Consider the following 12,673-nt stretch of genomic DNA (forward strand, 5'->3'; position numbering starts at 1 on the left):
CAAGCGGTCAGACATTAAACAACTTTTTATTGGCTCTTGTGTCACTCCTGGTTGAAGTCAAATGAAAATAGTATACTTTCAGATATATATATTTAAAAAAAACAAACAAAAAAAACATCACAGCATTTAATTTGTGCTTTGAATGAGACCAGGGCGTTCTCCTTTTTTACACACAGTAGCACTCCCTCTTTCTCCGCTTCAGCCATTGTTATGTTATGTCCTATCTCTCTGCTCTCTCGATTGCAAATGCGCATGTCTGTGACATTACTTTGGTGAGGAAGCGGATTTGGGTTCCTCGTCCCCCCTGCATTGCTTTGAATGTAAAGTAGCTTCCTCTACAGGTAAACATGAGAATAATAATACAAATGGGAAAACTAAATCCGTTGCATCACCGGAATTGCGCAGGGAAGATTTTTGAATGTACTTATATTAGAGCCTAGTTTGGGCCTAAAAAATCCAGCCCGACTTGACCCGGCCCGGCCTGCGCGTATTAAAGCCCGACCCGGCCTGAGCAATTAACTTACCTTGCAGGCCTGGGCTCGAAAAAACCCAAAATTTCATTTTTTATTTGGATGCCCGAGCCCGAAACCCCCCCAAATTTTTACGTTTTATTTGTAGGCCCGCATCCGGAACCCCCCCGAAAATGTACGTTTTATTCGTAGGCCCGAGCCCAGTTTATTTGTGAGGACTCAGGTGGGGGAGGAAATGCGGGGATGCGATGCGTGGTTGCGTTTTTTGTGACGATGCCATGTGCGTAATGATAACAAATTAAAGCCCGTCTTTTGTAACAAATTCTCCCAGTTAAACAAGACTGTAAGATGCATATTCAATAAACATTTAATGCAATAGACATTTATTTTAATTTCTTCGAGTTGGCAGAAAAAAACGCAAGTTTTCTTAATGTTTAAATAGTCTACCTATTTTTCTGATCATTATAAATTCATTTACACAACGAATTAACGCTGGAAAGGTTTGTTAAATATATTTCTGTGTGGGATATTTGGCTCACTACGTGCCTCTTGACAATGAGAGGAACAGAGGCATATACAGAAATAAACTAAAATACTTTTAAACAACATTCTTTATTTTAATGACTCGCATTAGAACACACAAAAGAACAACCTGCCTTAAGGAGCACTGAAATAAAATAAATAATAACATTTAAAGGAACACCACGATGTCCTGCTTAGCACGAAAAGGTGCAGCCCTCGAAACAAATGATAATAACGATGTTTGACGAATATCATCTTTTAGGCCAGTACAGTTTTTAAAATGCCTGCTCAGCGTCAAGGTGCCAGTCTTTCTGCTCTCGTACGAGAGCAAAGCGCCACATTTGTTGCATTCGGCAAGGCCGACACGGTTTTCTGTAGCATCTTCCACTATCGATTTAAATCCTTTCCACACACCACTCGTGGATTCTTGCCTTTTCAATCCCCCCGTCTTTAGTTTGCTTTTCACCTCTTGCTGCTCTATATCGAAATTCGAAAAGGAAATACGAGGATGCAGTTGCAGACTCGCGGAGAGGCCAAAGGGTGAGGGGAAGATTAAAAGGAGGGCGGGGCCATGGTGTTCATATGCGCAAACAATGCACTGGCTCTGCTGTGGCTCATGTTTGGGATTACCAAAGCCCTTTCTCTCTGTTTTATCCAATATATTTATTTTTATAACAAATATTCCTTAGTTTAACATCCATACATCGTTTTAGTATACTAATATATATTTATTAAAAAAATAAATAAAAGCGAGCGAGAAATCCGGCCCGACCCGAACGTAAATCATTAACATTTTGGGGCCGACTCAGCCCGAAATTCGGGTCGAGCTGGGTTGGGCTCAAGATCTAGGCTACTAGTCTTATATATTTTAAAATGCGCTGAATCGATTCGGCTTGTTGCCCGCATCGAATTGAATCGTTCATGCCCCAGTACTATTTATTGCTTTAAATAAGTCTTATTTTCAGATAGCTATTCTTCTTATTTCAAGAAATGTGAGTAAAATTTACTTGAAGCACTGGCAGATAATTTCATTCATTTCTACTAGATTTACACTGAAAACAGAATGTAACTAGTTTTAAGGTGGTGTGTTTTTGCAGAGTATGGCAGACACACACTTCATTTTGGTTTGTCGCGTGGACAAAACTGTTTAAGACTCATTAATTCATCTATCATTATCACTCCTCTTAACCATGTCCACCACCCATTACGGTGCATTTGCTTGACACAGTAAACTACCTTCAGCCAGCCATCCTGGACGAACCCTTTGTTGCACAAAAATGTCTTGAAACATCATTTTTTAGGTCTTGCGTAGTTATCCATATTGTGGTATAGAAATGCGGGTCCACATGCAACATGTTGTTTGGAATATGGGCCGAGTCATCAAGGGGTCCCGGTAAATGATGCCGTCAATGGTAAACAGTTCAGAAAACGGTAATATGGAGTGTCTCGTCTCAGAAACCTTTCATCAACGTTTCATATTAAATTTCCAGTACTAAATAATACTCGAGGGGGCGTTCACTTGCAATTTTCTACTGGACAATTGGTATTTACCAACATTATGACACCACACGAAGGCAGCATTATTATGAAACTATTATGTACTGTGCCTTGATCGATGAAACAGCACTAACAGGAAGTCAGGCACATATTTGCAAAGATTGCCCAGAAAAAAAAAGAATTTTTAATCCATATGAATTAGCAACTTCATTTTGACAATGTTCAGAATCAGTGCAATCGACTTCTTGACTATGAGGCTCCTTGACATTTGTTAATCAATGTCAAACAGCTTCATGTTTGTTGCTCTTTGTGGAAGTGGAATGTTTTTCACTGCTTAAAGCAATACTAATCTTTTTACCATTTTCTTTTAGTGTAAATGACTTTCATGTGGTAATATGGTTGTTGAAAGAGTCTATGAAAATCAGGAATTTCTTAGAACTACTATAACGGGGGAAATAATGTTTAACCCTTTAAGTTCTGGGCCTATTTTGTCTGATTTTGCATGCCTTTGAAGTTGCCTTTATATTTCAAAGAAAGAATTGTTTACGATGGCCTGGTTTGGTCCCTTTTTTGTGACACCTTGAACTTCATGTCCAAACTGTTGTTTCCTTCACTGACCAATTATAAATCATCATTTTGGGCCCAAAAGACCAAAAATTTCAAAATCGTTTTATCAAAATTTTTAATATTGATGTCCAATTGACAACCAAACATGCGTAACGAACCGTTTTGAAACTTTGTAATATTTATTCAACATGTTAGGATGAACATTCAACCAAAAAAATTTAGAATAAATAGTCTTATATTTGACAATTCAACATAAACAACAGGTATAACCATAGGCGTTTTTTGCCTTTATACATGCTCTAGTCAAAACAGGTTATATACAGCAGACCAAACAGTGAAGAACAGTGAAAAAATATATCATCAAACACAAAAGGTGTTTAGAGGCCATCTCTTTATGAGTTTAGGTATTGCGGCCCATCACCTGATGAAAACTATGTACACACAATCAAGCTTCTTGAACACACATTTATACACACAAATTGAGAAGACTGATTGTGGGAAAAATATATATATATAACATTGGGGAAAAAAAGTATTTTCAAAAATATTTACAATAAACAAGTTAAATTTTTTTCAGGCATGCCACTCCGAAAAGCAGTTTCGTTCTGGAATTTGACACAGGGCTACATCACACAGCCCACACTTCCATGGGGTGTCGGTCCTCTTTCCACCCTTCCATTTTCATTTCACTTTACTTTCATTGTCACTATAAAAGTACATGAAAAAAAAGTCAGTATTTATGAAAATATTAAAGTATAAAATAAAAATATATAGAGAAATAAATAATAATGGAAATCTATATGTATGACAATAGAAAGAATACCATAGCTGAATATGTGTTACATCCCTAATCTTCATATAGAAAGAAGACCTGCACATTTATTATTATATACACAAACACACACTTATATTGCATCAAAATTAACTTTGTCCTGCAATATCAAAAGAAGCTTTCAAAAGAAACTTTTTCAGCATAAAAAAAAAAAGTGAGTTGGCTTACCTCTGCTCATCGATGGCGTCACCCACGTGTTTAAATCCGTCACTATCTCCGTCACACTCGAGGACTCTTCCGAAGAAGACAATGATGACGAATTTGGACCATCCTCTTCCTCAAGTTGATCAAAAAGCACAATTGCTTGCGCTAAATTTAGTTATCTGTTCATTCTCAAAGTCACACAAAGTCGCTCGCTCGCTCGATTCAAACGGCCGTCGGTCGCCACCTCGCTGCTTCAGAACACTCCTCCCTCTCGTTCGGTGGAACCTCGCATGGCAGTTATATATATATATTTTTTTTAAAAACGCATTTTGTGCGTCCACTGTGACTTCGAAAGGGTTCGTTTGATTTGTGTTTTTTCATGGAGCTTCCGTTTTGAAAAAGGACAAGAAATGATGGAAATGTAGACATAAACAAATGATCCATGCAGCGTTTTAATGTTTTTTTGAGAGGACAATAAAACTATAAAACTTAAATGACAATATCTCACGTTTTAGTTGGTCGATTGACTTCAAATAACAACAAGAGTAAACCGCAACTTCCGCACTTTAAAACAAGACCAACCAACGGCATATGGGTGACGTAATTAAAACACGAGGGCGCTTCAAAGACGACGTGCGCTGAGGACGCGCCGGCGCGTCCTTCGACTCTCAAGGGTTAAACAAAAAAGATGCACTGAACTGACATTTTGGGACAAATTTGACGTCAAATTCTCTCAAACCCTTTATTGCCGGACGACATTAACAAAAATAGTTGATGACAATATTGTTTTAACGCACAGGCAACTGCACTTGCACAGAAACAGACAGAAACCTTTAGGGATTTACTACTTACTACTACCGGCTGGATTCAGACGGCAGGTCTTCATGCACAATTCAGATTTTTTGTTACCTCTGTTTTTTGGTGTGACGTTGAGACTTCCTTTTTCCACTGAGCCCGTTCAAGTACTACGCATGCGTATTCAACACGCGTTGAGCTAACTGACCCGCATGCGCAGAAGCATCAAAACAAATGACTGGCTCTACGTTATTCTATGACCTTTTCCAAAAGGAGGACATATGTAAAAGATATAAAAAATCCTCGTTTACTCTTATATTCAGAATTTATTGATAAACACGCACACATTGTGCGTGCATGACGCACACACATACGACCAGTTTGTCCCAACTCGGCCGTGTAGGCAGTATTGAAATATTGCTCCTTTGTTGCACAGAAAGAAAATTCTGAGGCCTGCTCTTTTTTTTATTATTATTTTTTTTAATGCCTGTGGTCAAGCCCACTTCCCTCTTAAAAGCCGAGTTCAAGCTAGGGGCTAACTAGGGTGACCATCTGTCTGGTTTTAGAATGGAAACCTTTTCAGTGATGTGTCCGTCACCCGGCACAACCCCTTTGCCATTTGTCTGGCTTTTAAAGAAAATGGGAACGCAATGGTGATGCAAATGAGCCCCCGGTTGTCACAACTGGTCTGTAATTGGCCAAGAGTGGCTTCACTTAAAAATGTCCTATATCATTTGTTCAATAAAATGTAAACCAAGCTTCACGTGTGTCTATCTGATGACATAATTTCCTCACCGAGATTTTACAACAACGCTAGCAAACATGCCAAAACAGCGGACATCTTTTATGATTGAACGGACGAAAGAGCACAATTTTCTCGCCAAAAGCAGTCGAGACTCGTTCCACAGTTTCTGCATGCTTTGACGGTGTGACGCGGACGTTAGCAGCAGGGGCAAAGCAGCCATAGAATGTCACACGGAGAACACAAAACATAAAAGAATGAGGCGAGAATCCTCATCGCCTCTGGAAAATAAAATAACTGCAGCTGAACTTTGTAAAGTTGTTCTTCTTATAAAGGCTTCACTTCTTTTGAGCAGTTCAATGCTCACATTTTTACACAGTAAAAAATTTTGTTCTTAAGAATTTTGTTTGTTACAAATGTTCCTTGTTAATACTGTTTCAAAATAACATTTGTTCTGGAGCACGTTTCAATTTAAAAACACGTTTGCCTACAGTAAACTAAATAAACTGTCGAAAAAAGTTTGACCTTTAATTGGTATTTTTTACTATTTAGTTACACAAATATGATCTATAAACTGTGCAAAACTTTATTGTTGATGAAAATACAATGGGAGTCTGATTTTTTTTTTTTTTTTTTTAAACATGTCCTCCATTTTGACCCTATGAAAGTGGTCACCCTTGCGCTAATGGTGATGCACAGCTCCTTCACTGCTGTCCTCCCTGCATCTCTTACTTTCTGCTGACGTAATTGCCATATGAATTCCAATTTGGGAGACTTGAGAGTTCAGACCGCCACCACATCTTGAAAAATGTGCCCAAATGGGATTCAAAACCACAGACGAAAGGGACCTGAATATGAAATGGTCCACTTCTATGCGAGTTGTTCCGTTCTGACCGTCAAATTAATACCTCACTCTAGCCGGAAAAACAATCAAAATCAACAATCAAAAAATGGATTTGTGCATCAAGAGCTGCGGTATGAACCTAGCCTTTAACAACCCCTCTCTTCTCAAGGGGCTTCATAACGGGAGGACAGTGGGAAAACATGTAACTGAGTGAGACCAGTTAAGGGAGGGCCTGAAGATTGGCATATGTCAGTGTTTTTCAACCTTTTCTGAGTCACGGCACGTTTTTACATAGGAAAAAATGTCGCGTCACACCACAAACCAAAAATTTCTTCCTGTACAGTATATTTAATTATCCAATAATTTCTCAATATTTATTCTAACTCAGTGTGACTTGAGCCTGTTTAGATGAACACAAAGCCGATATCCTGGCTGGAATTGAAGAAAGATGCACACGAAGCTCTTCTTCAACAGCTCTTTGTCTGTTTTTTTTTTTTTTTTTAATTGCAGTTACGCTTGAAAAGCTCAGACTTATCAGACAGGGGGACTTTAGCAATGTCTTTAACAGCGTTAGGGCCGAGGATCTCACTGACAGTTACTTTGCAGGCAGGTAGTATTAATTTCTCTGCCACACTGTGGGACTTTTTGAATTTGGCAACAAGTTCAGCAACAAGGTAACTGGCTTTGAGGGCTTTCTCATTTACCTTTGTAGTTTTTCTCAAAAGAGTTGCCTGTTTCTCTGTTTTCACAAAGGCGGACTAAATAGTCCATCGACCTATTTTGAAGCGACGCGACGGGTGTTTCGTTTGGAGATGAAGTTTAAGCTTGTTTGGCACCATGGCGCTGTTGGATAGCTGATCATGTCGCATTCAAGAACTGCTCTGATTCGTAGCCATCGGCCACCTTGCTGTCCTCGAAAATGTGTTGGAATAAAACACAGGGGGAGGATTGACAGTCGTCACATATGGATAAAATAGAAAGAACACTTTCGTGTATATCGACACTTGACGAGTCTAATCCAATGACGTACAGTAGACGTGCTGGGGTCCAGATTGTCGCGGACAGCAAGGTGGCTAAACATCCGAGCAGTTCTTGAACGCGACACGAGCAATCCCTCCCTCATTGGCACACAACCGAAACGTTCTACCTAGTCCTTCCTTCCTTCTTTCTGCAACTACGCCTGACGACGTTTAAAAAAAAAAAAAAAAAAGCGAAATTGGATAATTTCTCGCGGCACACCTGACAATCTCTCACGGCACACCGGTTGAAAAACACTGGCTGAAGTTAGTCCGTGTCTGGAGAGAGAGTGATACCTGAGAGCAGTACATGTACTTTATTACCAGATTCCTCAAAATATGAGTGAAATGCAACAGCAACTGTGTAATCCTTGACCACATAGTATAAAGGCATTACAACACTGAATTTCAAATAGGTTACCAAAGGAAATACAACACTTAATAAGTCATACATTTTTCTCCATCCCTTTGATTATACACATATTTGGCTATTTCGATTTTATTACTTGACCTGTCACAACTACAGTAAACTGGGGAAAATATCAAACTAACACTGTGATTCTGTAAAGTCTTTTGGGAGGACAAACATACTATCCACTTACATGAATAATAGAGGTGCACGATAATTATTGGTCCGATAATACGAATTATGACGTCATCCCTATAAATCCAATAACACTATATATTATCGGGCCTATTAATAATATTTTTGGCATGGTGTCTATGGATTGGGATGTGTGCTTTTGTTTCCACTCCTGTTTTGCCAGTATGCTAAGTTTTGTTACTATTCGAGAGGCCGTATTTTTTCCATCACTGAGTGATCAACCTTATAATGGCAATTAGCAAATGTTCTCATTTTACAGTGTTATGTTTACAAGTTCTTAAGAGGCCTATTGGTTATTAATAGACTTGCTGTCCTATAACTGCCAGGTTAAGAAATTTGTTTCATGGACCAAGACCACAAACGTCTCCTCTCCTGTTGCACCAAATGTTTTGCTGACAAAGCACAATACCTGTTGGGTTTATGTTTGTTTTAGATCAGTGCTCATTGTTCAGGGGAACACATCTTCAATGATATTGACTGACTGATTGTGATTGACTCCAATTATACTTATTTGAAAAAATTAATAGGGGCATTTTTTTTTTTAAGTCAAAACTGTTCTTGTCTTTGTTTTGTTCATTATAATAACGCTCATTCCATCATGACAATACTGGTTCGTTCAAAGGCAAATCTATGCTGAATCAACCACTAGTATTTTTTACCTACAGGTGTTCAAAATCTCAGGTGAATATACATTGGAAAAATGATATACGTATATATTATCGGTTATCGTATCGGTATCGGCCTTGAGGAGCAGGAAGTTATCAATATCTGTATCGGTTTCAAAAAATGGATATCGTGCATCCCTAAGAATAACCTCTAGAGTCAGTCATTTTTTTTTTTTTTTAATTAACTTTTTTTTTTTTTTTTTTTTTTCAAATAAAGAATTATTGGCTGTTCAGTTGAGATTGAATCTCTGGTATAGAATGACCTGTGTTAATCTTTTCAGGGACCACTATTGTATAAAAAAGCATGCTGTCACATCTTACTTTTGTCACTGCTAAATTACTAATTTTCCAAGCATATCTCTTCAAATATGCTGACTTATTCAGGATACATCTGTATTCTTGTCTATTCAGCTGTCTTACAAGATCTCTCCAAAACCTTGACTTTTCAGATACACAAAAGCACGGGGGAAAATAGGAGACTGGTCAGTTAACAAAAAGCAAATGTTGAAGAAGCAAATTTTTATCCTTTTCTACACACAGCATCTTTGCAACCCTGTTTTCATTTCGTCTACATGCATGCAAAAGCCATTTCTGTCACTCCCCATCTGCACAAAACTAGCTTGGACAGTGTGTATCTAGCACACTTGCCTTTGAAGTGTTGTTCTCTGCCAGAGACAGAGACTCTCTTGCACTTCTGCCACATCACAGAACAAAACAGTCAGGAAGAACAGGACAGTCGAGGGACATTGCCTTTTTCAACAGCTCAATTTTCAGTCTGTTCACATCAGTTCACTGGCCTGAAGCATCTTCTTGACAGTCAGTGTCAGCAACAGAGCAAGAGCAAGAGGCTTAAATCGACAAAGGGCAAAACTTGTATTGGCATTCTCGACCAAAACAATTTGTTCTTTCTGTGCACAGAGCACAGAAAAGAATTAACCACTAAACCAAATTGATCAAGCAAAAACCTTTAGTTTATCTGATGCAATTGGTTCAATACCTCTCTATCCTTTTTGGTTGATTACAACGATATTTAATACACACGAGCATAGCAGTGATCTGCTGATTTGAACCAGCCTCTCTCCAGTAACCTCTTTGCTCAAAACTCACATGTAAATAAGTAAAGAGTAAAGACACTATGATGCAAAAGTACCATAAGTACCAGGCAAAAGTTGGAAACATTTTTAGAAATGTCCATATTATGAAAAAATAATATGTTGTGAACTGCTTTTTTTTTGTTTTACAATATTAAGCATGTCCAAAATTAATTAAATATTTGTTTGATCCATTGAAAAAAACATTCTTAAAGGGACAGTCCAGTCAAAGACAAATTTAATAAATTGTTTTATTGGGTGAAAGTAAAAACTGTTGTTAACAAGCTTGCCAATAATAAATAAGTAAAGAAAAATATGAGTATTTGTATCAAGGCTTTAAAAAGGAAGAAAATAAGGCTGGTCTGTCAGGTGTCAGACGCTGTAGGCGTGTCTGATGACTGTATTCAAGACACACCTCTCCCCTGTGCCATCTGTCAGTCGAACTACCTGCACTTGATACAGCGTGGATACTATTATTTTTTTAGCATGTTTGCCTTGTGAACACAAACATATGTTTGGACCATTCAATTAACATCAATTATTTTTTAACCAGAAGACTGACGCGCGAGAGAATCAACATTGTTTCTCTCAGTCTGCAGCAGAATGCTATTTTATAGAGTTGTCCATCGCCCGATAAAAGCATTTTAAACGATATTGGATAATCTGGACATCGTTTTTTCGTTATCTGTTTTGGGCCAATATGCATATGGCAATGCTGTCATGTCCACTTATTGCCTGCCTGTATTTCTGGTGTTTTTTACGCCCTTTGCTGGCGCTCTGTGTAATTAGTTTTGAATTGTTCCAGTCCTTTCTGTTGGCGTCATCATATGTAGACGCAAGCTCATTGCGAATAGAGAGCTAAATGGAGGAGCTAACATCTGCAGCCAATGCACCATATAGCAGTTCTTGCCATCACACCATGTTGTTTGTGCCTTATACAAGCATGACTTGTAAGTTATATTCTTCCTTTGTTTCATATTCATCAGCGTTGGAGATGTGTATATTCCATTTTGCTTGCGTTTGTGGTCAAATGTGGTTACATTATTTCATTGCTTCAAGCTGTACTACAAGTTGCTATTCAAATTGACACGTGGTGTATATTTTGCTTTATTTGTGTTTTTTTTTTTTTTTTTAATATTGACGTAATGTTTTGTTGTTTTTAGTTTTAAAAAAGTATCAGTGCTCTTGTCAGGAGAAATATGACCACGATAAAGCCAATTCAACTTTACTCCAGGATCTAACATCTCTTTAGAGCCTGATTTGTTCGCTGTCTGTTCATTTGTGTAACCGCACACACATTGAGGACAGAAAAGGTGCCTTATTGGCACTTTGCACTTGCATTTGATTAAAAAAAAAAACCTGATGTTTGCACTATTTTCATTTCAACAACAAATATAGTAGTACAAGATTTGCACTTTTTCCATACTTTTAGTTGAAGTTGTTCGCTTATTTTTAACACAATGTTTATTTTATTTGGAAAACGTTGTTACATTATTAAACCATCCAGTGGGACATCACAATACAATTAACTATAATATGTTAAGTGCACGATCGCATGTATCGGTATCTGATTTGTTGAGTTGGACTATATCGGGTTGTCGGTTAAAAAGTCATTTTCGGACAACACTATTATTTAATCCTTCTTTTGGAAATGATCAATAAGCATTAGTCTAACACTGCACAATTGATAAACCACACATATGTATATTTATCAGACAATATTGTCAATTTACTCAGTGTTTGGATTAACAGCCATCGGGTGGTTAATAATTTATATTCATTTGATTGTTTTGTACTACACGTTGATGAATATTGATCGCACATGTCTGCAAATATGTCGCATTGCCCTTTTTAAAATGGGAATTAGCATTTTTAGTATATTGTATAGGTACTCAGCTTTAAACTTCGTAAATGTGGACTAAAATAACATTTTTCATAAAAGCACAAATGTCAACGTACACTGCCGACCAGGGTAGTCGACGACAGCAAAGATCAGGTGGTGAGATAGTCAGTGCTGCCTCATTAACCAGCATGAAATAACTCATGAATCCTGTTGCTTCTGATTGAAGTTTACAAAACTATCCTTTTTAAAATGTTCACGGCAAAGACTGCTTTACTAGTTATTCATAGGTGCTTGTGCGCATGGCTCTTAAAGAAGTCGGCCAACCTCTTTTTACCTCCTCATTTTTCTGTGGTTTAAATAACGCCATTGTGAGAGAATTTTATTCATGCTTAAAACAAAACCATTTTACATTATATTTTGTATGCTTTTGTTATGGTTGAATGAGAACATTGTAGCATTAATCTGTTGAGTGTGCCTTCTCATGGCCTTGACGATCGTAGACGGTATCAATATGCCCAAATATGGACTGTTATGTTCCGTTCTTATTCATATGCCCTGAATGAATACAAGGGAGGACTGTGTTTTCTTATCTTTGTTCCAGCTGGGACCGGTGCTCAAGGTCTCAGCTCAAAGATGTTTTTGTATGGAAAAATACCCAGGCTTGTGAGATGATGAGTTTCGTTTCTTGGTAAAGTTTCCTTTCCGGCACTGCCCTTTTCAACAGTATAAATATCCAGCCTCTATTGTACTGCTTCGTACTTTCTGGGTGATCTAGCTCCTGGCTGGGTCACATCATTTTGTGCCCTAGAGCTCTTGTTTATAAAACCTTCGAAGAAAAGCAATCCATGGTTGGGTTCGTATTCATTTCTGTAATCGCGCTATCGAGGTAACACTTGTCTTGGAGTTCAAATTTGAGCTTCCCTGACAGTCATCATGTTGTTCTGTGCATTGTGGCATCCAAGAAATGTGCCTATTAAAGGCATTGTGGTATTAGATCTTTCTAGAATCACCCAAAAAATCTTGGCAAAAATCCAGACATAA

General features: G+C 38.0%; 1 protein-coding gene across 1 annotated transcript in view; it reads right to left on the minus strand.

The window, feature by feature from the left end:
• Positions 1-12,673, minus strand: part of LOC130918591 (contactin-associated protein-like 4) — a 167,215-nt gene that overhangs the window by 127,618 nt on the left and 26,924 nt on the right. The window lies entirely within an intron of this gene.

This window comes from Corythoichthys intestinalis, chromosome 7 (genome assembly GCF_030265065.1).
Source record: "Corythoichthys intestinalis isolate RoL2023-P3 chromosome 7, ASM3026506v1, whole genome shotgun sequence".
Taxonomy (NCBI): Eukaryota; Metazoa; Chordata; class Actinopteri; order Syngnathiformes; family Syngnathidae; genus Corythoichthys; species Corythoichthys intestinalis.